Source organism: Anolis carolinensis, chromosome 1, assembly GCF_035594765.1.
Source record: "Anolis carolinensis isolate JA03-04 chromosome 1, rAnoCar3.1.pri, whole genome shotgun sequence".
Lineage (NCBI taxonomy): Eukaryota > Metazoa > Chordata > Lepidosauria > Squamata > Dactyloidae > Anolis > Anolis carolinensis.
Window position 1 is genome coordinate 262,465,426 of NC_085841.1, and position 25,762 is coordinate 262,491,187.

The following is a 25,762-nucleotide window of genomic DNA, read 5'->3' on the forward strand; positions in this document are numbered from 1 at the left end:
TAGGTTGAGAACCACTGACCTAGAGGGACAGCTGAGTCATGACCATGTGACAGGCATGACAAGAATGGCATCATTGCCTGTGGCCACTTTGGATATCTAAGGAAATGGCAAACATGTGCAGATTCTCTTTGCCACTAAGCTGTTTGCCACATGATCCATTGCATCTTGCCACATGCGTGTCTTACTATGGTCATCTTGCTATGGCTGTGAATATATCTCTGCACATACATATCTTAATAATAAATGCCTTGAACTGTATTATTATACAGAGACTTGTGTATAGGGAAAAAGAACAACAGTACTATGTTTAAGGATACAGTATTCCCTTACTTATCGCGGGGATTAGGTTCCAGGACCACCTGCAATAAGTGAAAATCTGTGAAGTAGGGACGCTATATATTTATACATTATTTTAGTAGTTATCAATCGTGTGTTTACAAATCGCCTCCTACTCCTCCCGTTGCCACTTGGGTTCCTTTTCTCTCCCTTCGGCTTCTCCTTCCTCCCTTCCTTAGGCTGTAAATTGTAATTTTTAATAATTTATAATATTCTTTTAGAGTTTATTGAAAAACCGCGAAACAGCAAACCTTCAAAAAGCGAACCGTGAAGTAGTGAGGGAACACTGTATACACTTTTCAATCTAGTATCATGTTTTTGTTTAATTTTTTTAAAAATTGTATCTTCTTTCTTGTTTTTAACTAGTTGTAAGCCATTTGAGTCCCAAACTAGGGGCTAGAAATAAAGATAGTAATAGTTAATCCTCTTTTGCTCTGCATTTTCACTATTGTTAAAATATATTAGTTTTTCCTCTCTTCTCCCACTTTCCCCCTTTCTCCACGGCTTAGTCCAGATGCTACAAATTGAATTGAAAGTGCAAAAGTAGTTTGCACTCAACTCAGCAAGAGGGAAAGAGAAGGGGCAGAATATTTCCCTCCCAAGTAGACTCAGGGAAAAGCAAACTGTCGTAGCCTGTCTTAGCTTGTATGTTTTTCCTAATTAATAATTTTTGCCATGTTGACCAAACTCTGCTTTTCCTTGACTATATCTGTCCTAGTTTTCATCTGTGAACTGTTTGAGGTTATGAAGTAAATAATGAGAAATGGTGTTATAGGCTGGCAGCACCTATTTATGTATTGATTGGTTTAACAAAATTGTGTGTAAATGAAACTGATAAAGTGAACTAACATTAGTAAAGATGGGGAATTTTGCATGAATATATTATTCAAAGTTACCACTTGTGTTATTGAAATACATTTTTGACAACCAATTGTTTTAAATAATTGTAGGAAAAATTAGAAAAAAAATAGCATTTCTGTGAAATCCCTTTTCTTCAATCTGGAAAAAGTGCTCCATTGGCAGCCTTGGATCATTGAAATATGCCTGGGAATCTGATGTTGCTTGGTCAGGCATTATGAACATATTGAGAAAAGAAATGATGAGCCAAACATAATTTTTGAAAACCCAGGGAGCGAGTCTGATTTATGTTGTGCACTTTGGCAGAGATTCCTGTATGCTGGAAGAATTGAGCAACACTGGAGGGATCTGTATTTGTCAATATCTCCATCAGCCTTTAGTTGCTTTGCATGGATTGAATTTATAATACACATTATAATGCCTGGGGAACCTTTGAACTAAATATTGTAAGTCATCTTTTTTTCTTTATAAAGCATTATTCCAGCTAGCCATTCTATCAAAGCTAGGCATTCCACTCGCAATGGTATTTTTATTTTCCAGATATATCTTCATTCCATGTCAAGTTAATGTGCTTATTCCTTATGTTTTGGAGATGCAAAGCAGGATGTGTGCATGTGTCTTAAGTATTTTTCAAATTGCTATTAAAAACTTTGGGGTTTATCCCCCCAAAACATGTAACTACTTCCCTGCTGGGTCTCATTGGTTCTCAGCGTTGTTGTATATTTTCTGGGCTGTATGGCCATGTTCTAGAAGTATTCTCTCCTGACGTTTCACACACATCTATGGCAGGCATCCTCTGAGGATGCCTGCCATAGATGTGGGTGAAACGTCAGGAGAGAATACTTCTAGAACATGGCCATTACAGCCCGGAAAACATACAACAACCCTGTGATCCCGGCCATGGAAGCCTTCGACAACTCATTGGTTCTGTTTGGGTGACAATCCTGGCAACATTCACTATCTCAGTTCACATTAGAAGGAGTGCCGTGCAGCACACATCCTGTTTCATTATGAACATACAACCTCATTGTCCCAAGGGCAAGACAAGTACCTGCCAGAATGAAATTTTACAACATAATTATATCTGTTAGTGCTGATGAGGCACATTAAAGGTGCAGAGTGCATATGCAGGAGCTGTAGTGCAAAAAGGTAACCTTTCCGAATTATGAAGTAACAAGGTATGTATGTCTTTTTGAGTACAGGGAAAGTGATCAGAAGGGGAAAGCTAAGTCTTCTGTGTTAAAGTTCACAGTCTCAGAGGATAATTTAGATGAAAAATATAATATGTATAGGTCAACATGGAACAGTGATACTTTGACAAGGGTTTAATTTGTTCCATGACCGAGCTTTTTACTCAAAATACTCTTAACTTGAAAGTGAAATTGAAACTTGAAAGTGCATTGAGATGCTATTAATCTGTTCCCGCTTCTGACCCCCCCCCCCCATTTTTATTACGGGTTTTTAACAAGAAAATGTATTTTATAAATAACAAATAATGTATAAATGCACACTCACACAGAATAATAAAAAAGAAAGATCAACTTTAAAATGGTAGAAGCACAAAGTTGTGGCAAGGAAGCACAAAGTGAAGAGGCAGAAGCATCATTTTCTTCATACTGCACTCATTCCAGCCTCCCTCCCTTGCTCTCCCTCATTCTCTTCATGAAGGCAAGCATGCTTGGAATAAAAACAGCACAAAATCAACTAACCCAAAGTTCCTCAAAGTGGATAAGAGCAAAGCAGACAGCAATCTCACAAAGTAGATGAGCAAAGTGAGCAGCAATCTCCCAAAGCGGACAAGAGCAGGGGGCATGAGGCACGGAGGCTGCTCCCTTGAAACCCTAAAGCCCTGTACTCTCATACTAGTGCTCCCTCTAGTGCTAATGCTCCCTAGCACTAGCTCTTAACACAAAATGCTGCTCTTATGTCAAACTGAAACCCAGGCCAACCAACAGCTCATAACTCAAAACACTCTTAAGTTGGAATGCTCTTAAGTAGAGGTTCCACTGTACAGTGTTCCCTCACTACTTCACGGTTCACTTTTCGCAGATTCACTGTTTTGCGGTTTTTCAAATAACTCTAAAAGACTATTATAAATCATAAAAATTACAATTTACAGCCTAAGGAAGGGAGGAAAGAGAAGCCAAAAGGAGAGAAAAGGAGCCCAAGCGACAATGGGAGGAGAAGGAGGCGATTTATCAACACACGATTGGTTGATAAAGACTTAAAATGGTGTATAACTACTAAAATAATGTATAAATATTAAAATAAATATAGTGCCCCTACTTCGAGGATTTTCACTTATTGTGGGTGGTCCTGGAACCTAACCCCAGCAATAAATGAGGGAACACTGTACTAGGCTTAACCACCCTAAATCACCAGATCCTGTCTGATCTTGAAAACTAAATAAGTTAAGGTAGGTCTCTGCTGACATTTCACCTGCATCTGTGGCCAGACACAGATGCAGGCAAAACATCAGCAGACAATGCTACTGGAACATGGCCATACAGCCCGAAAAACTCACAGTGACCCAACATCAAATTTATCATGTAGACCACAGATACAGCAGCAACAGAGACTGAATGGTCTTGAAATGTTCAGGCTCCCACCGAATTATTTACGTCAATGTGGTTTCTTGTCCCTGTCATTCTTTTTTGCCACTTATTTTGTTCCTTTTGTTCCCCAAGAGCTCTGACCACTGTCCTTTTCAATCAGAAGGAATGAGAACAATTTGTGTATCGGGCTTAGAGAACCCAGCTGGAAGTCCTACTCATCAGATTTATGAACAGGAAGAAGAAGGTGAGCAATAGCAAAGCAATGTCATCCTTTATTCTTGAGCACCATCCTCCCATTCTGTTAATCCTTTATTTATATTATTGTAAATAACAGTAACACAACTCCCCCATTCCTCCTCCTCTGTGCTGAAGTACATCTCAGTATAGATCCCCCGCAAAGAGCAGCTTATATATTCTATTATGCAGCTATTCAGATGCAGCTATTCAGATTTAGATAGACAGAGTGATGACGTTCTGTGGTTGCCCTTAGAAACTACCATTTGAGGAAATATTGTGCAAAAGTTCAAAATAGGCTTAAAACACTTTGACTCATTGAATGGAAATCCCCTCAGAGCCCCCCCCCCCCCCCCCGGGTCTTGTGTGGCTGCCCTTTCCTTTCTGGTCAGCTTATTTGAATCAGTAACTTTCCACATGAAAGTGGCAGCTAGAAGCAGGCACAGAGGAGGGAGGGAGGTCAAAATTTTGGATTTAAGTTTTGGGAGGCTGCCCAGAGCCAGTTCAGGGTACTGACTCAATGCTATCTCTTCTCTTTGGTATCAGTCCCTCTCCCCGCCAGGCTGCAGCTTTGTGGCACGGCTTAAATAGGCTCCTTTTCAGGAGGGGCTGTGCAATGGGAGAGGAGGGAAGACATACAAAAGCAGCTCCCTTTCGTCTTTATGAATATTGTCATGCTTTTCACTCAGAGAGACACCAAGAGCCATCACATGACCCCCGGGCTGAGTGTTTGAGCCTGGTGGCCTGATTGGTCATTGGCTCCCTTTTTGAAAGCCTAGGTGGCCCTGGCAACGGGAAACAGGCCAGCCAGACTTTGCTGGCCTCCCGAGAAGTGCGGCACAAAGATCAGCAGCACTGCAAGAAGCAGCCAGGTCTCCAACAGGTACCTTTGAGGCTTGCTTTTGGGTCAGGCCAAACTTTTGCATTCTGTATGTATATGTGTCTGTGTCTTTGCATGCATGTACTAAAAGTATTTTCAAGTGAAATACTGTCATCTGTATCAAATCGTTGTTTGAATCCTCTTTCTTTAAGGTATCAGTCATGAATCCTTGATGTTTTTGTGGGAGTTTTTTCTAGGGTCCACAGGTTGAACTCTTGGGAATTGCACCTGTGGCTGTAAACCTCTGAAAAAAATATTATCTCGGAGAGTTATGTTACACATGCCCACCTGTAAGTGGAGGCCAGCAGTGGCCCTGCCTCAACAATTCTCATGATTCATCAAATAATAAAATGTGTTAAATACATTTCAGATGTTCTGTTTTTCCTGAATGTTTACACATGTGTTTGAACTCTTTGTAGCCTATCTATCTTTCAAAAGTAGCATTAGAAGTGAAATTTTATATAGCAAACACAGAATGTGATGCACATATACGATACTACACTTCATTTGGAAGTACAATGCTTCCGCAGAAATCTGAATATTCCAAAATTGCCCACATTGGTGGCTGAGACAGCGACAACTTTGCTTTCTGATTGTTAGAAGTCCAAAACCTTTGTTTCATTCACAAAATTATTTTAACTACAGTAGAGTCTCACTTATCCAACACTCGTTTATCCAACATTCTGGATTATCCAACACATTTTTTTAGTCAATGTTTTCAATACATCGTGATATTTTGGTGCTAAATTTGTAAATACAGTAATTACTACATAGCATTACTGTGTATTGAACTACCTTTTCTGTCAAATTTGTTGTATAACATGATGTTTTGGTTCTTCATTTGTAAAATCATAACTTAATTTAATGTTTAATAGGCTTTTCCTTAGTCTCTCCTTATTATCTAACATATTCGCTTATCCAACGTTCTGCCGGCCCGTTTACATTGGATAAGTGAGACTCTACTGTATTGCTTATAAAATTAGTGCCAGGCTATGTGTATAAGGTGTATAAGAAGTATAAATGACTTTTGTATTTGGGCTTGCATTCAATCTGCAAGATATCAGAAATCCCAAACACATCTGGTCCCAGGCATTTTTGATAAGGGATAATCAACCTGCACTATACCATAGATTTCTCTTCAGTTGCTTTTCAAGAATTCAAGTCACATGGAAAAATAAACTTGTTTCTCATGGTCATTGTGAAACAAATCATTTTTTGTGAACTGCTGGAAATCTATGCATTTGGAAATATGGGTAGTAAAGGGCAAACTAGTCATAAGAAGGTGAGCCGTAAAGGGGCAGTCACATGGGTTTTAGACACACATATTCCGGTATATGTGTGTGTGTGTATGATATATATACTTATTTATTTCCATATGGAAGGGGTGAATGGGTAATTGAGTCACACCATTCTTACTATATCTGTGTCATTTGTTGTCTCAGGCCCCTTCCACACAACTGAATAAAATCCCATACTATCTGCTTTGAACTGGAATATATGGCAGTGTGGACTCAGACAACCCAGTTCCAAGCAGATAGTGTGGGGTTTTCTGCCTTGATATCCTGGGTTATGTGTAATGTTACTGCGTAACAGAACCAAGATTGCTGTGATCCAGTAGGCATTTTTAAAAGAATGCTTTCAGTCTGCTCTTAGTGATGGGAAAGCGAAAAAGGAGACATTAGAATTGGTGTTAATTTGACCCAGGATTGCTAAAACAAATTACAACAGCATAAGGAAGTACATGACTTCCAAAGCAATCTTCCTCCTTTCTCACTAGAGAAAGACCTGTCAGGACAAAGCTGCTTCCTGAACCCCTTCGGGCCAGGAGAGGGGTGAAGCGGGGAATGACACTGCTCAGTTAAAGCAAGGGCAAGAGCTGCTGTCTAAGGGGAAGAGCCTCTTAGAGAGAAGGCCTGGGAGCAGCTGCCCTGCAGCAATCTGAGAGTTAATTGGAAGAAAGGTCATCAAGAGTGAAGTTGCAGTATTACTGAATTGCAGAGAAACTAAAGAGTCAAGGCAATTACTGGGGGAATAAGCGTGAGCACTGTTTTTTTAAAATGCCAGCACTAATCTTGAAGATAAAAAACAATTCATTTGATTTGCAACAGGATCTTGTTGATATTTCTAGTATTAAGCTTTCATTGTTAAGAGGGTATGGCAGCAATTACAACACACCTATGCGATCAGCTTGTTGTTCAATATCCTGAGAAATTTTGCAAATCAAAATGTTTGCAATTAGTATGTAGCATATATGGACAGCTGTGGTTCTTCAGATATAACATTGCAACTCCTACCAGCCTTAGCCAGCATAGCTTATTGGGAAGGAGCTAGTCAAACATCTGGAGAACCACAGTCACCTGCCCCTGGTGTATAATATAACAGTCTAGATTGGTTCCAGAGTTTCTCAAAAGAGCATAATGTACATTCTGAATGATGAATAGAACTGTTCTGGACTAAATCGAATGCTGATGGTAGGGAACAGTGCAATTTATTGGCGTGAGCACTATCACTTCTACATTTCTGTATTTAACTCAAACCTTTGGCATGCAGCCACTATTACCTTTTTACTCTTTAGCACCAGCTGCTGATATAGAACAGTTAACAAAGCAAATATCCTAGATTTCTTTGTACATATCTCACATGTGTTTGAATACACACATCAAAAATGGGTGGACAAAAAAAATCCAATGAGACAATGTTAAATGCACTAGTGCAACACAACATGGATCTGTGATCACTTTTGGATTCTGACAATGAATGCAGTACCACTCCCAAGGAGCTTAGTATCTGAAATTGGAATGTACAAGAAAATGGGAATGACAGGGAAAGGGTAGATACAGAGGAAAGTTGAATTAGTTGAGATTCAGTTTGGTTACAAACCTAGTTGCATTAAGGCAGAGGTCAGGGAAATTTGTGCCCCCAGATATTTTGGACTTCAGCTCCCATCAGACCTACACAGCACAGGCAAATGTAAGATATTCTGGGGTTTGTAGCCCAAAACATCTAGAGGGCCAAAGGTTTCTTCTCCCTTGAGAAGTAGTTAGATACCTTAGGGCTTGCCTATACCGTGAGCCTGAAGTCACTACTAGGTGTTTCAGCAACATCCAGAAACTTCTGATCCTTCTTAACATGGGGTAAACTTAACTGAACCAGTGTAACCCCAAAAAGGAAATTCGGGGAATTTTCTTGCCAACATACTGGGCTGCTCTGGAGTGTGGACAGCATGATTTGGTCTGATGTGGATTGCCTCCTTCTCTTGGCCACATGGCACCTCTGCTGGTGTTAGCATGGAGCACTTGTGATGGCCAGGAGCTCTGTGTTTATCCATCAACAGTGAAGGAAGGTGACAGTCCAGCCAGACTGAATTGGTTTCAGCCTGGTGGAACCATGAAGACACCTCCCCACCACAGCCGAGAGCCAGACACAGAGTATGTAGACATCTCCAAGACCTCCAACGCCAATCCAAAGCATGTCCCAAAAGAATTGGCCGTGCACACAAGCCTAGTTTTATGTCTACTTTTCATAGAAGACAACTTACTTGTGTGTTGGTACACTGAGCTGTTATCTACTTGAACTCATGCCCTTCAAACACGTGCCACAGATTTTTTTTGGTCAACGTTTCCTTGAAATTTATCTAATAAAATACGATAGGTGAGCAACTGAGCTTCATGTAATTTGGATGGAATGAAGATTGCTTTTTGGAATCGTGCTCTTTGTTTGGCTGATGTCCTACAAGTAATTACAGCAATCATAGTATTGATTACAGTATGGCTAGTGATAAACTCTCTCCAGTAGTTAAATAATGATATATGATGTGAATTATTCATAATAGCAATCATAGCAAGGGTCAAGTGTAGTGACAATAATTGTCAATGATTGACTTGCAAAGCTGGACAAAACCTGGTCAATGTGGAATTACCAAAGTATATAACATTTTAAACGCATCTGCTTTGTGGGATGTGTTGCAAATATGTTCAAGTCTGGAGCAAAGCAAGCATTGCTTAAATACAGATCATTCTTTGCTTGGGAGGTTATCTTAATATCTGCAAAATCTTTTTAAAATAATCCCTTACATTCCATAAATGTTCTTTCCAGTGGAATCCTGTTTGTAGTGAGCTAAATAAATGTTCAAGTCCCGAAATATATATACATGAAAAGCAAGGAATTTCACAATTGTGTAATGAATTAAAGGGGGAGTAGAAAATGTTCTGTTAGGTGGAATGAAGCAAGTGAGAGCTATAATTTATCAAAGGCAGTCATTCTGAATAGCACAGCATGGGGGTCTCTCTGATTTCTCAAATCCAGGGTTTCACCTTGTACAAATGTTTATGCTTGTTGTCCACAATCAGACACTGAGCCAATTTCCATTTCCACTGGTTGCTGTTCCAGCATGTTCTTCCATGCAAGAAGTTTACAGAATCCAAATCATAAAGCAGTGTTGCTGCTTAAAGAATGTTTGTTCTATTGTTGATAAAAGGTATTATTCTACTAGTGTTTGCGCAATGTGGTTAAGTTTTTCTTTGGAACTAAATAATATATATTCATTTCAACTGTACTTATGGAATTTCCTTAGTGAATGTTCCTATGCTTATAGCATTAAATTAGTATCATTTTCTAAAAACAAAACAACCATTGTTATACCTAAGCAAACTGAACTGTTTACTTTGTAAGGACAGTCCCAATTTGACAGGGACAGACCCAGACTCTGTCATTCCATTTTTTCAGCTCTTTTAAAGATGTCCCAGTGTCTCCGTCCTCCTCCCACTTCTCCTTTGTCCTCAGCTGACTTCAATTGCTGCAAATTGACTTCAAAGTCAAAAGTAATTTGCATTGAATTAACTCAGCAGGTGGGAGAGGAGAAGATGAAATCCTGCCATTCCCAATAGGTTTTAAATGTACACATCTACAGTTAACTATAGCCTACAATTGTTGTCGACCGCGTTTTAGGGGATCGGGCCCTTAAGGAGAGACCCGATCTGGTCCTGAGAGAACGGACCTTGGCGGAGCCAATAGGAAAATATGAGCCGCAATACAACCTGAAGCCGAAATGAAGAAGGTCCGCCAAAGTTGAAGGAAAATTCCACCAAGGAGTCTTTATTGAGCGATTCAGCTGAAAAGGACTCTAGTAGTGATCATTCAGTCTACTAGGGTACCATATAATCAAAATAAAGCCATATTTATACAATGTTTCAGTCTGACAGCCCCTTGAATTTCCCGCCCCGCTCCCCCGCCCATCTGATCGCGGATAGGCTAGAGGGTTGAACGAGGCGGGCTTTCGTTTCCCGCCTTGCTCTGCTGGCCCAATAGGGAGCTGCTTTTTGTCCCCACTCGAGCCAATCAGGAAGGAGAAGGCGGGAGTTATTGGAACAATGAAGTGACAGGGCAGGAAAGATCGGATTAATTCCTGCCCGGCCGATTTCTAAAGGGATTAATGACAGCAATCAAGGGTTCCTGTCACGTATACAGATTTTAGATATGCCTTGGGGTGTCAGGGGGGGAAGTGGTGATGGGTGGTGATGAGCCATAATTGACAGGCTCCACAGGGCGCCTTCCTGAGGTGTCCTGGAATTTCCTTAGGATGAGATATGACAATGTTTGCCTTGGAGGCGAATCACCTTTAGGACAACACTCCGAATTTGGTGACTCAAGCCTTATATTGTCCATGCAATCTGAATTAGATTGGGTTAAGCTGTGGCAGATTATCCTTTTGTTTTTGGGAAGGGAAGCCTGGGTCATAGAAAATGGGACAGGTTCTGGGGTTCAGGTTGAGTTCAAAATATTTCCTATTTGATTTCATGACTTGGCAATTATATGAAATAAAATGAAAAATAAAATAAAGTTGGAATATAAACCCTGCTGGGAAAAATACATATTTTCCGGGGATCCCAAAGAGTACAAATACATATAGGCAGACAGATAGATTTCATGGAAATAAGGGAGAATCCATAAAAGTGAGTTACATTGCATAAGGGGGAATCATGAATGATATAAACAATTGAAAGACATTTGATAAATACGAAGTTCATAACATCTGGGGAACCCAATATGGAAATTCATAAAAGTGGAGTTTTAGCAGCATGATTTTACAATTCATGAAGTTGTTATCTCTTGCCTCAGAGTGCAGGGATAATCCACAGTAAACTCCAGTAAAAAGTCTCAATCACCTTCTACTATAAATATATGGAATATAGAACATAAAGTCTTGACTTTTGAACTATCTTTTACAAAGTCCTGGGGGGGGGAGGGTGGTCATCTCGATCACACAATGGAGGGGAGTGCAAGGGGATCAGAATGTAGTGGTAGATCTCCAGGTAATTTGTGACAGCTGGAACAAATTGTGGTTTCCACTTTTTAACTGAAACAAGAGCAACATTATTATTTTTTTTTAACAAACTAGGCTGCTATGGAGAAAAGGCAAAACAGATCAGTAGATGGATAGTTTCAGCCCAGGAATTCTGGCCCTCAGTTTACAACACTTGGGCAGAACATTTAATAATATGGTCTGCAGGAGATTTCTCATTTGTAGTGTTATGATCATTTGGAGGTGGCTTCATGGGACAGAAGAAACACCAAGCAAAAGATGTACATTTATAATTAATGAACTGGATGTTTTCTAAGAACCTGTTTCAATATCAGATACAGATACAGAATGGGGGATGCCTGGCTCGACAACAGTAAGTATGAAAAAGATCTTTGAGTCCTCGTGGACAACAAGTTAAACATGAGCCAACAATGTGGCTAAAAAAGCCAATGGGATTTTGGCCTGCATAAATAGGAGTCTAGTGCCTAGATCCAGGGAAGACATGCTATCCCTCTATTCTGCCTTGGTCAGACTTCACCTGGAATACTGTGTCCAGTTCTGGGCACCGCAATTGAAGGGAGATGTTGACAAGCTGGCTTGTGTCCAAAGGAGGGCAACTAAAATGATCAAGGGTCTGGAGAACAAGCCCTATGAGGAGTGGCTTAAAGAGCTAGGCATGTTTAACCTGCAGAAGGGCTGAAAGGAGACATGATGATAGGCATGTATAAATATGGGAGGAGAAGTCATAGGGAGAAGGGAGCAAGCTTGTTTTCTGCTTCCCTGGAGACTAGGATGCAAAACAATAGCTTCAAACTACAGGAAAGGAAATTCTACCTGAACATTAGGAAAAACTTCTTAACTGTGAGAACTGTTCAGCAGTGGAACTCTCTGCCCCAGAATGTGGTGGAGGCCTCTTCTCTTGAAGTTTTTAAACAGAGGCTGGATGGCCATCTGTCGGGTGTGCTTTGAATGCAGTTTTCCTGCTTCTTGGCAGGAGGTTGGACTGGATGACTCACGAGATCTCTTCCAACTCTATGATTCTATGATCAAAACTAAACAATCCTTTCATTCAGAAGTCCACACGTGTACATGCATGCAGATGTTGTTCTCAGATTCTACTGGTACACGGAATGAGGCAAAATGAGAATTCACCCTTTGTGCTGAAACCAGCAGGCTGATACTTCAACACCTAGTGATTTTATTCACTAATATACACTTTTTTTGTAGTGGAGAGCAGCAGGATCTACATTTAGGTGTGCCGCAACACGTATCACTTGTAATAGGATGCACATTTTGATATACATCCAAATGTGATTGTTAACCTGAAAGTGTGTTTAATCAGAAATATGTCCAACTGAACTTAATGGCCTTTCCTTCTATTTAAACTGGTTTTGGATTGCCCAGTTAATCTTTTACGATATGTTGCTTTTTTCTTGCCTATACATCCCCTGATAGCATATAAAACACATTCTCTCTTAATCTTTTCATCATTAACAGACTGTAACAGTACAAGGCATAATCTACAAAACTATGTTGCAAACTCCACCTTCTGCACCTGAAATCTGTATAACTGCAGCACTTCAAGCCCCAACAAGCGTTCTTGGCATCTTTTCTAGACTCAGGCATGTATGTGAAGTTTAACTCAGTTGAACTTAGCAGTTTGGTCATTTAGTTTCTAATGTCTTTTAGTTCAGGAAACTCTAAAGCACATAATAACTCATTCTTAAATCCCCAGTCTGAATGTTAAACGTGCGTCTTCACAGAAAGATAAACAAGCGTAAGAACATTGTGCTTTGTCTTGTGGCCAAGAGCAATTAGATGACAAAAATGGCACACCTGCAGACCTTCATGGGCTTTTGTGAAATTTCCCTCCATGTATGGCAACTTCACTTGCTGGGATGAAATTTCTAATATTTAATGATAATATGTTAAGACAATTTAAAAGGCACAAAATATTCAGTATGATATGAATAGGCCAATGAGAGCATTCCTGGTCATTCTCTTAGTATACATTTTTCAGACGGAAGGTGTATATGATAAAAGGATTCTAATGTATCCAAACTGGTGAGTTCCTTATCTGTTAGGATACATTTTATTATCTGTCTCTATGCTTCTCTATTTGTTGGCATATTGTCTTTCTCAGAGAATTAGGCATATAGGGTTGTGAGACTGTGAACTGGAGAAGAGAAAAAAATCTGAAGGTGTTGCTTGTTACTGGGATACATGACAAGCAACACCTACTGAATTTTTCTTTTCTATACAATCATTAAAGGTGCAAGAGCTCTCTGCAGTTTTCAGTCTGGCAGCCTAAGATAAGCAGGAGTCTTGAAATTGCACATTAGTAGTTACAGTTTAGGCAGTGGAACACCAGTCACAGTATTTCTCACTGAGAACCTTGAATTTTTGTTTCCTCTGTTTTTGTTATATAAGCAGCCATCCTAATTTTGTACACTAGGGAGGAAAGTGCAGCTGTCTTATAACTGCTAAAACTATGTTGTTACTTGCTTGACATTGCCATTGAGAAATGACTTTTTAAACCAGTTTTTCTTTTTCAATTTAACACTCCCAGTTTGATCTAAGGACATGGCAGCCACTCGAATAGGAATAGAGGAAGGGAAGGTGTGAGAGCATTGAAGGGCTGTTCTTGTTGCTGCCCATTTAGTCCATGTAGTAGCTAATCAAATGGCCTCGACACCCACTGATTGCTCTAGTAAATTGATCTATGATTGGCAGTCCTCTGCTGGGGCCTCTCCTGTTTCCCTTGATTAATACTAGATGGAGTTTCCCCAGTTTTTTCCCCTCCTGCTTCATGCAACTGGACATAAAGTCTGCAGATGAAAAGAATGAATAATGTAAAATGGTTATGGAGAGAATGAACACTATAAATTATTATTATTTTATTTTATGACACAGCAAACAAGATAGATATGCTGGATTTCGTATCACAAAATCACAAGTCGAACATTTCCCAAGTGTCTAGGACTGTGTGATGTATTTTCGGATGATGTGCGCAGATCCCAGTAGGGTGGCCTTTTGCAGTTGGCAGATCGTAATTTTGTCAATGCCTATTGTTTCCAAATGCCGGCTGAGATCTTTTGGCACGGCACCCAATGTGCCGATCACCACCAGGACCACCTGGACTGGTTTCTGCCAGAGTCTTTGAAGGTCAATCTTGAGGTCCTGATAGCGGCTGAGTTTTTCCTGTTGTTTTTCATCAATGTGACTGTCACCTGGGATGGCAACATCAATTATTATTATTATTATTATTATTATTATTATTATTATTATTATTATTATTTATTTCTTACTGTCTCCCTATGAAACCAGGCAAGGAACAACACATTACAATATAGCAACAGTGTGTGTGTGAGAGAGAGATCACTCTGCTTCTGATTACTGACTGAATTACAACATTGTTTTATTATGGAGAGAAATGTATCAGTGTGCCAAATATGTTTTGTATTTAATATAAACTTTTAATCTTACATGAAATACTCTTCCTGCAAAATATATTTGTTTTTAGGAATAGATCATACTATACCTATTTTCTCTTCAACTGAGCTAAACAGGGTAGTAATTTTCATTAGGAAACTGCTTTCAGGTTAAGGTTAACAGCAGCTGGAGGCCAAACCTACACCTTTCCTGGGGTTGTTATGAGCAACAGGAAAGATGTTCGGATACTTGACAATGAATCTCCTACATCCTATGTTGTTTATTTAGTTATTTACATAAGAAGCACAATGGGGCAAGAAAGACTGACTGGACTTGCACTCTTGAGTGTCCATTGAAGTTTATTGATGGAGCCTGATTTCTGTCAAAGTGTATTGACACAGTTTTCAAGTGTTTCCAACAGAAGTTGTGGTATTCTTTTGTAACTATAAATTACCAATCAAGAGTCAGTTTCAGTTTTTTTAAAGACTTGAAACTTTGTAACTAAAATATAAATTTAATTGAATTAAGTCTATATTAAAATATAGAATGAATCATATAATTTAAATTGTTTTGTGTTATGGACCTACTCTTCATGATTCTTTGGTTTTCTTTCAACAGTCCGCACCATACTCTGAGGGCATCAGGGTCAAAAAATGGGCTTCCTTATCTATAACAGCTCCCACTCCACTCCCGATCCTATATGTGTCTTTGGTTTCTTCAGCTTGTATCCTCACCTCACTAATTTATGGTAGGGATAACTCCAAGATACCTTTCGTTTTCTGAATAAAACTGACAGGGTGTGGCACTTTTGGGGAATGATCTCATTTGGCATGTAGTGAATTGTCTATAAATCTTTACAGGAGCTGATCCTTTAACATAAATCTACACTGTACATAGATGCTTGTGAAAAGTGAGTATAGAAGAATATTTGGGATCATAATTCAATCAAAGGTTAACAAAGAGAGTCTCTTCCTGTAGCAATTCTGTTTATGCGTCATGTGTGATTTAAGTGTCTTGTCTAATCCACAATTTCCATAAGTGGAAGGCAGTAACTATGGGTGGTGGCTTCCCACTGCAAAAACATAATGGATGTGGGTGCTTTCTTGCATCCCTTACCTGAGAGCTCACTCTGAGAATATGCTGTTTTATGGTGCAAAACTGTACCAGCTTTCTTTCTCCCTGCACTGCATTAATTTTTCAATGCCATCCCCCGACCCCACCCCTCAGGCTTTTAAGAGCTTCAGCCTTCTAATGGGCAGCCCAGAGTTTGGGAATCTATTCATTTAATACTTTTGACATATGTATTAGTAATAATCAGTGATCTGATCTAGAAGCCAACAACTGCTGATTTTTTCCTGGCTTTGCAAAACAACTCCTCCTCACTTTGCCCTTGAGCACACTGCTCAAATTTGTTGGGCTCCATCCCACCCACTCCGTAAAATATGAATATGCAGTACTCCAAGCAACAGTGCAGATTAATGAGATGCTTGTGACAATGCTTTTAAAATAAAAAGCACAATATAAATGCTAAATGGTGTATAAACCTGCAGACAGATTCACTACATCCTTTGCAAGAGGAAAGAGTCTGGTTTGTTATGGATTCTGCGGCCAGTATTTAATTGTAAGCACCACCCCATTTCATCTTTTTGTTGTTCAGTATTCTGTATACAGAAACACTAACATATTGCAGCAGGAGGGCCAAAACTGCACTGCAAGCAGGATGTTAGGGGCAACAGATAATTTCATTTTATAAATAGATTCCCCTGCAATAATTGCAGGCTCGACTGTACTGTGTTGTTGTTGCTATCCATGTATTTAACCCTTGCAGAATAGTTACAAAATGAATGTTAAGTCAGTAGCCACAATAACGCAAAATAATCTTCTAAACTATTATGTGATACCTCTCATGAAACAGATTGAAAGTAAGACAGTGAATTAAAAATCAAAGTTGTGTGTTCTAAATATCATGCTGTTATACTGATCTAGGGGGCCCCGGTGGCACAGTGTGTTAAAGCGCTGAGCTGCTGAATTTGCGGACCAAAAGGTTTCAGGTTCAAATCCCAGGAGCGGAATGAGCACCCGCTGTTAGCCCCAGCTCCTGCCAACCTAGCAGTTCGAAAACATGCAAATGTGAGTAGATCAATAGATACCGCTCCGGCAGGAAGGTAACGGTGCTCCATGCAGTTATGCCGGCCACATGACCTGGAGATGTCTATGGATAACGACAGCTCTTCGGCTTAGAAATGGAGATGACTGGACTTAACGTCAGGTGAAACCTTTACCTTTACTATACTGATCTACCAAGCAAAATGTAGAATCCTTCTGTTATTCAAAGACTTCTGCAAATGAATTGGTGTTACCAGAACAGAGAGTCCTGTAAGGCTGAAGCTGTCAAGAATCCTTCATGGCAATTTTGCTTTAACACATGCTAAGACAGATGTGCTTACAAATATCTTATGTGAGTTTCCCAAATGTACACAAGACAATGGAAACACTGCCTTCTTGTTCGTAGGGCAGTCTTAAGACAGGAAGAAAAGGCTTGAAAAATGTAAATTGAAACAGTAGTTCAATAGATTTTAGGAATAACGCTAGTGTTGCTTCACACAAACTTTCAACATCTGTACACACATTTTGCGAACCTAAATGTTGTATAGTATACAGGCCACTTGTCAGGATTAGGAAAGATCTATTTGCCTTCTAGGTGATCAGTAGACAAAACCGCAGAATTGTCAATATCTGTACGGTGATGCTATGTGAGATCCTGTTTACTGCAGTTCATTATCAACATAATGTGAACTGCTTTGATCTGAAAATTAAGCAGAGAAATTCTCCAGAAATGGGACAGGGTATCCCTTTTATTGACGAGTCCACTGTGTTTTCTGACAGTATTAGTTTGGTCTATAAATTGGGAAGGATCATGATTTTTTCCTCATAGATTAAAGACATGAGTTGATATGATATGCAGCCCACTTTTCATGCTATCTTCAAAATGCATCAGAAAATGAAATACTATATCTCGCAGTCCATCAAAGCTAATGGCATGATACATTTGTTAATGTTTGAAGTACTAAAGGAATCCTTGTTATCTTTAATTCAGACTGTCTTCATTATTAAACGACTTGATAATAGTATAACTGTTGGTGATGGGGTGACTTGGGAGTCTCTCATTCGAAGGATCTCCATAAGTCAAAGTCGATTGTATGGCAGTTAAGAACAAGAACATGGACTATATGTATACCTAGACTCACGCAGTTATATTAATAAATATTAATAAAAGATATATTCAGGACAGTGAAAAAGTAACAGATACTAGTGTACATCACTAAGTACAGTTGCAGTGTATATCATTAAGTACATGTATATTACAGACTTACATGCATATCTTCATGTGAATACACACATACACATACACATGGTGTAGTGAGGGAAAATAGTAAATTGGGGACAAATAAGCACAAAATATAAAAGCACTGTCTGTGACAATCTTCTGTAAAGCTTAAATAAGTAAAATAACAATTTAGAACAAAATATAATGTTATCCACCTAGCACTGTTGAGTTATTTCATTGCCAAGAAGCTCCAACCACCCCTTCAGAAATTTTTATCATTAGTAAACCAAACATGGTCCTTATTCCTCATAATTGTCTACACCTTATAATGGCCTTGGAAGAAATCCCTTGACTTGTATGACAGCAGCATATGCTTCGCACAACAGCAAAGATGGATCCGGCTCTGGCAGGTGTTGGGGTTTTTTTGTGGGTTTTTTTTTTTTTTGGCCAATCGTGACATATCTTTCGGGAAAAAAGATTCGAGCTGTGGTTTTTAACTTTTAATATGTTTTGATGGATTTTAACTGAATTTTTACTGCTGTTTGTGTTTAATTCTGTTTTAATTTTTGTATATTTGTATATTTTAAATTCTGTGCTAATGCCTTTATGTCAAACCACTTTGAGTCCCCTTTGGGGAAATAAAGTCGGGTAATAATAATAATAATAATAATAATAATAATAATAATAATAAAGGTAAAGGTTTTATCCTGACATAAAGTCTAGTCGTGTCTGACTCTGAGGGTTGGTGCTCATCTCTTTTTTTAAACCGAAGAGCTGGCATTATCCGTAGATGCCTCCAAGGTCATATGGCCGGCATGACTGCATGGAATGCTGTTACCTTCCTGCCGGAGTGGTACCTATTGATCTACTTACATTTGCATGTTTTCAAACTGCTAGGTTGGCCGAAGCTGGGGCTAACAACAGGAGCTCAACCTGCTCTCCAGATTCGAACTGCTGATCTTTCGGTCAGCAAGGTCAGCAGCTCAGTGGTTTAACAACAACAACAATAATGATAATAAGAATGATTTTGCACAACAATTCTTACATTTGTCTCTAAATAGAGCAGAAAAATAGACTTGCTATTTGTATGGAACATAGTCTGAAGAATCCACTTCATGGTATCCGTATCTTTAAAACAGTGTCAGTTGTTTACATACATGTGTGTGTGAGGGGTGTGAGTGTTATTAAGGACACATGTAAGTGTAACAGGCAGCTTTGCAAAAGCAGAATTCATGAAATAAACATAAAATTGTTCTCTAGATCGTGTGTTTAAAATTTTACCTAGACTGTTTTGTCTTTTTTGCTGATTATGCGTGTGCAAATGTTCTTGAGAATGTGATTAAATGAAAGGAAGTAATGGCATCTTGCGATGTTTTTCTTTTCCTGATTGCTCATCCAATATGACAGGGAGACAAATGCCAACTCGTTATGAACAAGCCATTGTCCTATGCCCTGAGGAATTGCTTGTGAATGCAAAAAGAATTTATTGCATCCTTTCTTTGAAATTATACATTCAGTGAGGCTGCTAAACAATTGTTCTAACCCACTCTGCTTGTCAAACAGATACTTTAGTCAATGATGGATTGAGCTTTTTTTTTTTTTGGATGAAAATACTGTTGAAATGGATTCCAAGCAGCTCCACCTCCACTCTTTCTCTGGTCTTGAAGTCTTATCTCCTTTCTTGATCCCCATCTTCTGGTTCAACTGGTTTTTACTTATATGGACTGGCAAACTGCTTACAAAGCACAACTTTTCCATTGTTTGTAGGGCTTTGTGTCATATAGGAACGGTCTCCCAATAATATGGAAAGAAGCACTGACCCTTAGTGAACGATCTTGAATACTTTTCTTCTGGCTCCATGAGCAAAATCCCCTTGAATATCTGAAAGAACTCTTATTTTTTTCATTGCTGATACTGTTTGGATGAATTTAAGCCCTCAGATTCCTATGCAATTCAGTTTAAGTGTTGATCCAAAGGAAGGTATGAAGTATTAATAAAGGAATTTATTAAGGTAGAAGAACTTGATCAGTTGGATTTGATTTTGAGAAAACTTGAATAGATCAGGTTGCTCAAGAGGAAGATCACTCTCTGCAAATAAGATGCAAGTCCTCTAGACATATAATTATTGTGTTTTCTCCCAGACTGGACAAACCTGCCAAAAGATAAATTAGGATACAGTGCTGAAACAAATTGGGTTGTACTCCTTGCTTAATTTCTTTAATTAGTTTACCTATGTAAATGAATATGCCACCATATACTGAGAGATTCAGAAGCACAAACCAACTTATCTTAGTGTGTTCCCTTCTATTAAAATAATCAGTTTCACACCAGAAGCAAGTTGCAGTTTCTCAAATCACTCGTGTCATGAACAAAAAAAAAAGAAAAAAGAAAGCCAACTGAATTACAGCCCAGGCTTATCTTCATAATAAACACGCCTGATCATTACCAGGATTTCTAAACCATGAGACCTTTCAACTCTTAGACATTAAATTTGGGAGTGGGATGTTTTCTTCTATTCACCCCACACATCTTTATTGTTATTACATGCTTTCAAATGACATCATAATAGCTTATTGGCAAGATTGATTCATAGCAGGTTTGCCATTGCCTTCTTTTCATTCTAAGAGAGTAGGACTTGTCTAAGTAACCCACTGGGTTTTCATGGTTCAGCATGAAAGATTTGAATCCTAGTCTCCTGGAGTTTTAGTCCAACACAGAAACCACTACACCGTATTGGTTCTCCCAAAGTCTTATTTTCCCTCACATCAGATAGCCAGAGAAACAGTATCGTATCATTATCGCTCTAATTCCTGGTCTTGGTTTCCTATTCTGTTATTTTTATGAGAATTCATGTTTTTATTTCCTTGACATTATGGAGGTCTTATTTTTTTTTAATTGTATCAGAAGTGACTTGAGAACATATTGTAAATTGCTTCTAGTGTGAGAGAATTGGCTGTCTACAGAGATGTGCCCAGCGGACGCCTGGATGTATTACTATCCTGCTGGGAGGCTTTCTCTCATGTCCCCGCAAATTAGAGCTGACAGACGGGAACTCACCCCGTCTTACAGATTTGAACTGTCAACTTTTAGGTCAACAACCCAGCCTTCAGGTCAGCAGTTCAGCCGGCACAAGGCTTTAACCCATTTCACCACCGTGGCTCCTATGGAGGTCTACAAGAGAATAAATATCTTGTTGAGGTTGCTTTGCAAATGATAATGGTTATTTCTGCTTTTAGGTTTTGTGTGTATGTTTACATATTTTGCTTGATCTCCATACATTAGCAGAAAGAGACAAAATTACGATCTGTCAACTGCAAAAGGCCACCTTACTGGGATCTGCACGTATCATCCGAAAATACATCACACAGTCCTAAACACTTGGGAAGTGTTCGAGTTGTGATTTTGTGATACGAAATCCAGCATATATATCTCGTTTGCTGTGTCATACTATGTCTCTGTGTCAATAATAATAATAATAATAATAATAATAATAATAATAATAACTTCATTTTTATATCCCGCCTACATCTCCCCGCAGGGACTCGGGGCGGCTAACATGGGGCCAGCCCAAATGATCACAATAGGACAGAATAAAATAGAACATACATAAACACAACATCATCAACGAATAATATTAAAATGAAGCAAAACGTATATGTAAACAATAACATAGCGACAAGATAAAATAAGAGGCTACCATTTAAAAACTTAGCTATGGAAACCTGTTATAATGCTGCAGGGAGTGGAAGGAAGTGTAGGGAAGGAGTAGTATATGGACCTCTGAGGAGGACAGAGAGAGCAGGATGAGGGGAGAGCCACTGCCAAAGGAGCAGCCACCTTAACCCTTTTCTGCTTCGCTTGCAGTGCGACCTCAACAGGTCTGGGCACAGCTGAGTGCCCCTTACCCCTGTAAAATATGGAGAGAGGGCTATATATCATTAAATTTAATAAAATCTAACACAGAGATACAGCAATATCAGAGGTGTGCAAAGTTAATGGTGAGAAGGATCCCAAGGAATTTACTTTAGCATCCACATCAAGCATGCAGGGTTTCAACACTGTTTTTAGTTCAATGCATGTACGTATGCAGATGTGCACCTATTCAAATAACCACAGGCTTGCAGGACTTCTTAGAGACATCCCTTCAATTATTCAAATAAGCAGAAATCTACATACATATATACATTGTATTTTTTTTAAAAATGTCAATGCTTGCTGGATGTAAACTCCTTTGAGGTTCTTCCTGCCGTGAACTTTACCCACTTTCCTCCCATATCTACAATGAATGGTAATGAGCCCTGTTACTCTTTGGTTATTCAAATATGTGGTTATCTGCATACCTACACTGAATGTTTTAAAAAGGTGACCTCATTAACCACCCACCAATCCATCCACCCATTCCAATCTTGTCACAATCACAAATCAGGGCAAGCAAGTAAAAATCTGATTTTTCCCAAGAAACTGCAGAGTAAACGTTTTTGTTAAAAAAAATGTATTGAACCCTTTTGACATATAAAATAAATGATTTCACTTTAAAAATGGAATACCACTGTGGGTTCAAACAGGATTTGGATTGCGGTAAAGATGAATTATTTTGCGGGTGTGGATTTCGCCTTAGTGAAATAGTGCTGTTCCAGTTTCCAGAGGGATCCGGTTGGCTCTCTTATGGGGGATGAATTGAAAGGCAAGAAATCAACAGAGGTTTAGGTTAGGAATCATAGAGAAAACTCTCAGTTAACTGGCACCCATGAGGATTGGTAGATGCTTGAGAGTTTCTGGTTGCTTGAGAATCACTATTAAAAACTATACCCCATACTATACTATACCATAACTCAGTGTTGATTTGATATTAATATTGAAAAAAAGAGTAATTAAAAGCAAATTAAGACAAAGGTAAATGTGAGTTAATGTCATACAGCTTTACTGTTTTACTGCATTATAAACATTTTTTAAAATTTAAAAAATTATTTCTTTTTTTTTTGCTGGTTACTTGAGAGTTCTAGTTGTTGGAGTTCCAGTTAACAGAGAGTCTACTGTATATTGAAATAATTACTAGCTTTGCAATGTAATAACAATAATAGCCCTTTTTCAAAGATACAAGGGAAACCTTTCACACTTATCTTGCGTATTTAATTAAATTACATTCACCTGTATAATAAACATTCCTTCTGTGTGCTTTACCTTTAATCAACAAATCAAATCAGTATTGTACGCATGTTATAGGTAAAAGATAAGAAGCTCTTCATGTCAACTGAGCTCATATAGTCCAATATTGCTTGAGATGAATTCTCTTATCACAACTTACCTTTCATGGGAGAACTCTATCATATTCATCTCGGCATATTCTAACTCCATCCTAATGTAAAATTTTCATTAAGGGCTTTGAAGAAATGCTGAACATGAAATTCCGTATATGTTTGTGATAAAGCCTTACAAAGTAGGCAGACAAATTGTCCATTAACCTAACTGTGAGAAATATGTTCTTACAATTTTTGCTATTAGAATTCTCTAAATAGGATTTTTTCCCCCCATGTCAGGAGCGATTTGAGAAATTGCAAATTGCTTCTGGTGTGAGGGAATTGGCCATCTGCAAGGACGTTGCCAGGGGACACATGGATGTTTTACCACCCTGTGGGAGGCTTCTCTCATGTCCCCACATTGGAAGCTGGAGCTTTGATGTACTGGAAGTAAGACAAAGATAAGAAGCCCTTCATGTCAATGGGCAGCCGGTGCCAGGGAGTCCATAGGCACTGGTATGAGCCTTCCGCCCTGCAGACACCCTCCAGGGCTTTAGATGTACTTTATGGAACTACCTGGACAAAGTCTTACAAAGAAATGCTAATGAATCTAGTTTACTTATTTAAGAGTATTTATTTAGAATATCTATACCTATACTTCAGCTACAAAGGCTCTCAGAGCAGTACTCTGCCCTCAGACTTACCTGAAGGCTGCCAGGTTCGAATCCCACCCGAGGAGAGCGTGGATGAGCTCCCTCTATCAGCTCTAGCTGCATGCAGGGACATGAGAGAAGCCTCCCACAAGGATGGTAAAACATCAAAAACATCCGGGCGTCCCCTGGGCAACATCCTTGCAGACAGGCAATTCTCTCACTCCAGAAGCAACTCAGGTTGCTCCTGACATGAAAAAATAAATCATAGAATCATAGAGTTGGAAGAGATTACATGGGCCATCTAGTCCAACCCCCTGCCATACAGGAAAAGCACAATCGAAGTACCACTGACAGGTGGTCATCTAGCCTCTGTTTAAAAGCCTCCAAAGACGATGTCTCCACCACACTCCGAGGCAGAGAATTTCACTGTTGAACAGCTCCTTACCGTCAGGAAGTTCTTCCTAATGTTCAGGTGGAATCTCCTTTCCTGTAATTTGAACCCATTGCTCCGAGTTCTTGTCTCCATGGCAACAGAAAACAAGCTTGCTTCCTCTTCCTTATGACACCTTTTCACAAATTTAAACATGACGCTCCATGCAGTCATGCCGGCCACATGACCTTGGAGGTGTTTATGGACAACGCCGGCTCTTCGTCTTAGAAATGGAGATGAGCACCAACCCCCAGAGTCTGTCGCGACTGGACTTAACGTCAGGGGAAAACCTTTACCTTTTACCTATCATGTCTCCTTTCAACCTTCTCTTCTGCAGGCTAAACATACCCAGCCCTTTAAGATGCTCCTCATAGGGCATGGTCTCCAGACCTTTGACCATTTTAGTCGTCCTTCTTTGGACATGTTCCAGCTTGACAATATCCCTCTTGAATTGTGGAGCTCGGAATTGGACCCAATATTGCAGGTGAGGTTGAACCAAATCAGAATAGAGAGGCACCATGACTTCCCTCGATCTAGACACTATAATCCTTTTGATAAAGCCCAAAATCCCGTTGACTTTTTTTTAATAATTACATCACACAGTTGGTTCATGTTCAATTTGTCCATGTCTTTTTCACATGGACTGATGTCAAGCCAGGCGTCACCCATCTTGTATTTGTGCATTTCATTTTTCTGCCTTTGTAGTATCCTACATTTGTCCTTGTTGAAATTCATTTTGTTAGTTTTGGCCCAGATCTCTAATCTGTTAAAGACATAACACACAAGGGAAAAGGGATGGCAGTGAGGGAGGGGATTAAGTCCAGCAGATGCTGCCTTTTCTCTCTTGCCAAGGTCCGGGCAGTTGCACTTAGGCAATTAGGATGAAGGGTGGGTGTTCCATCTATTTCTGGACCTGGGCATGATGCAGCTATGACTGTCTCCCTTTGTTATCTCCCTTCGAAGTCATTCAGGGCATTTACGATGGGGTGGAAGGATGGCCTTTCCTCTGCTTCTAGACCTAGGCATAATGGAGCTATACTTGTCTGCCAAAACTTGAGGGAGTTGAAGTGTCTGGTGGCGGAAGTGAGCACAGATGGGGTTTGAAAGGCAGACAACAAGATGTCTTGCTGCATTTTTGAACTCTCCTTAGGGATAAAGGTCTAGAGAGATTTATGACGAGTACCTACATTACAGACTTAGATATTCTGTTAATATACTTTTTGTAAATCAGTGCTGGCTTGGATATAGGTAAGGGAACTTAAATATATATAATCAAGTTGTTCAATAAATTGAACTACAAATCCCTACTGCTTTTTTGCCTAGATAGAAGGAATTTGGTGTGGTCACTATGAGTTGGTTTTTTAGCTGGATTCTAAACCATATAGAATTGTACATAAAGAGAAGAAAAAGTCTATTGCTGAGGAAGCCAAAGATACATCTGGAGAGGGAGAAAGGTGGGAGGTGTTTCAGCTCAGCTGTTGGCTACAGGCCCTTTGTTGTTGCTTTTCTCCATGGGAA

General features: G+C 39.3%; 1 protein-coding gene across 1 annotated transcript in view; it reads left to right on the plus strand.

Moving 5' to 3' along the window:
* Positions 1–4,625: 4,625 nt before the first annotated feature.
* Positions 4,626–25,762, plus strand: part of rassf7 (Ras association domain family member 7) — a 100,653-nt gene continuing 79,516 nt past the window's right edge. Inside the window, exon 1 of the mRNA XM_008108578.3 lies at positions 4,626–4,866. The gene's annotated coding sequence lies outside the window, so the exon portion shown is untranslated. The remainder of the gene's footprint in view (positions 4,867–25,762) is intronic.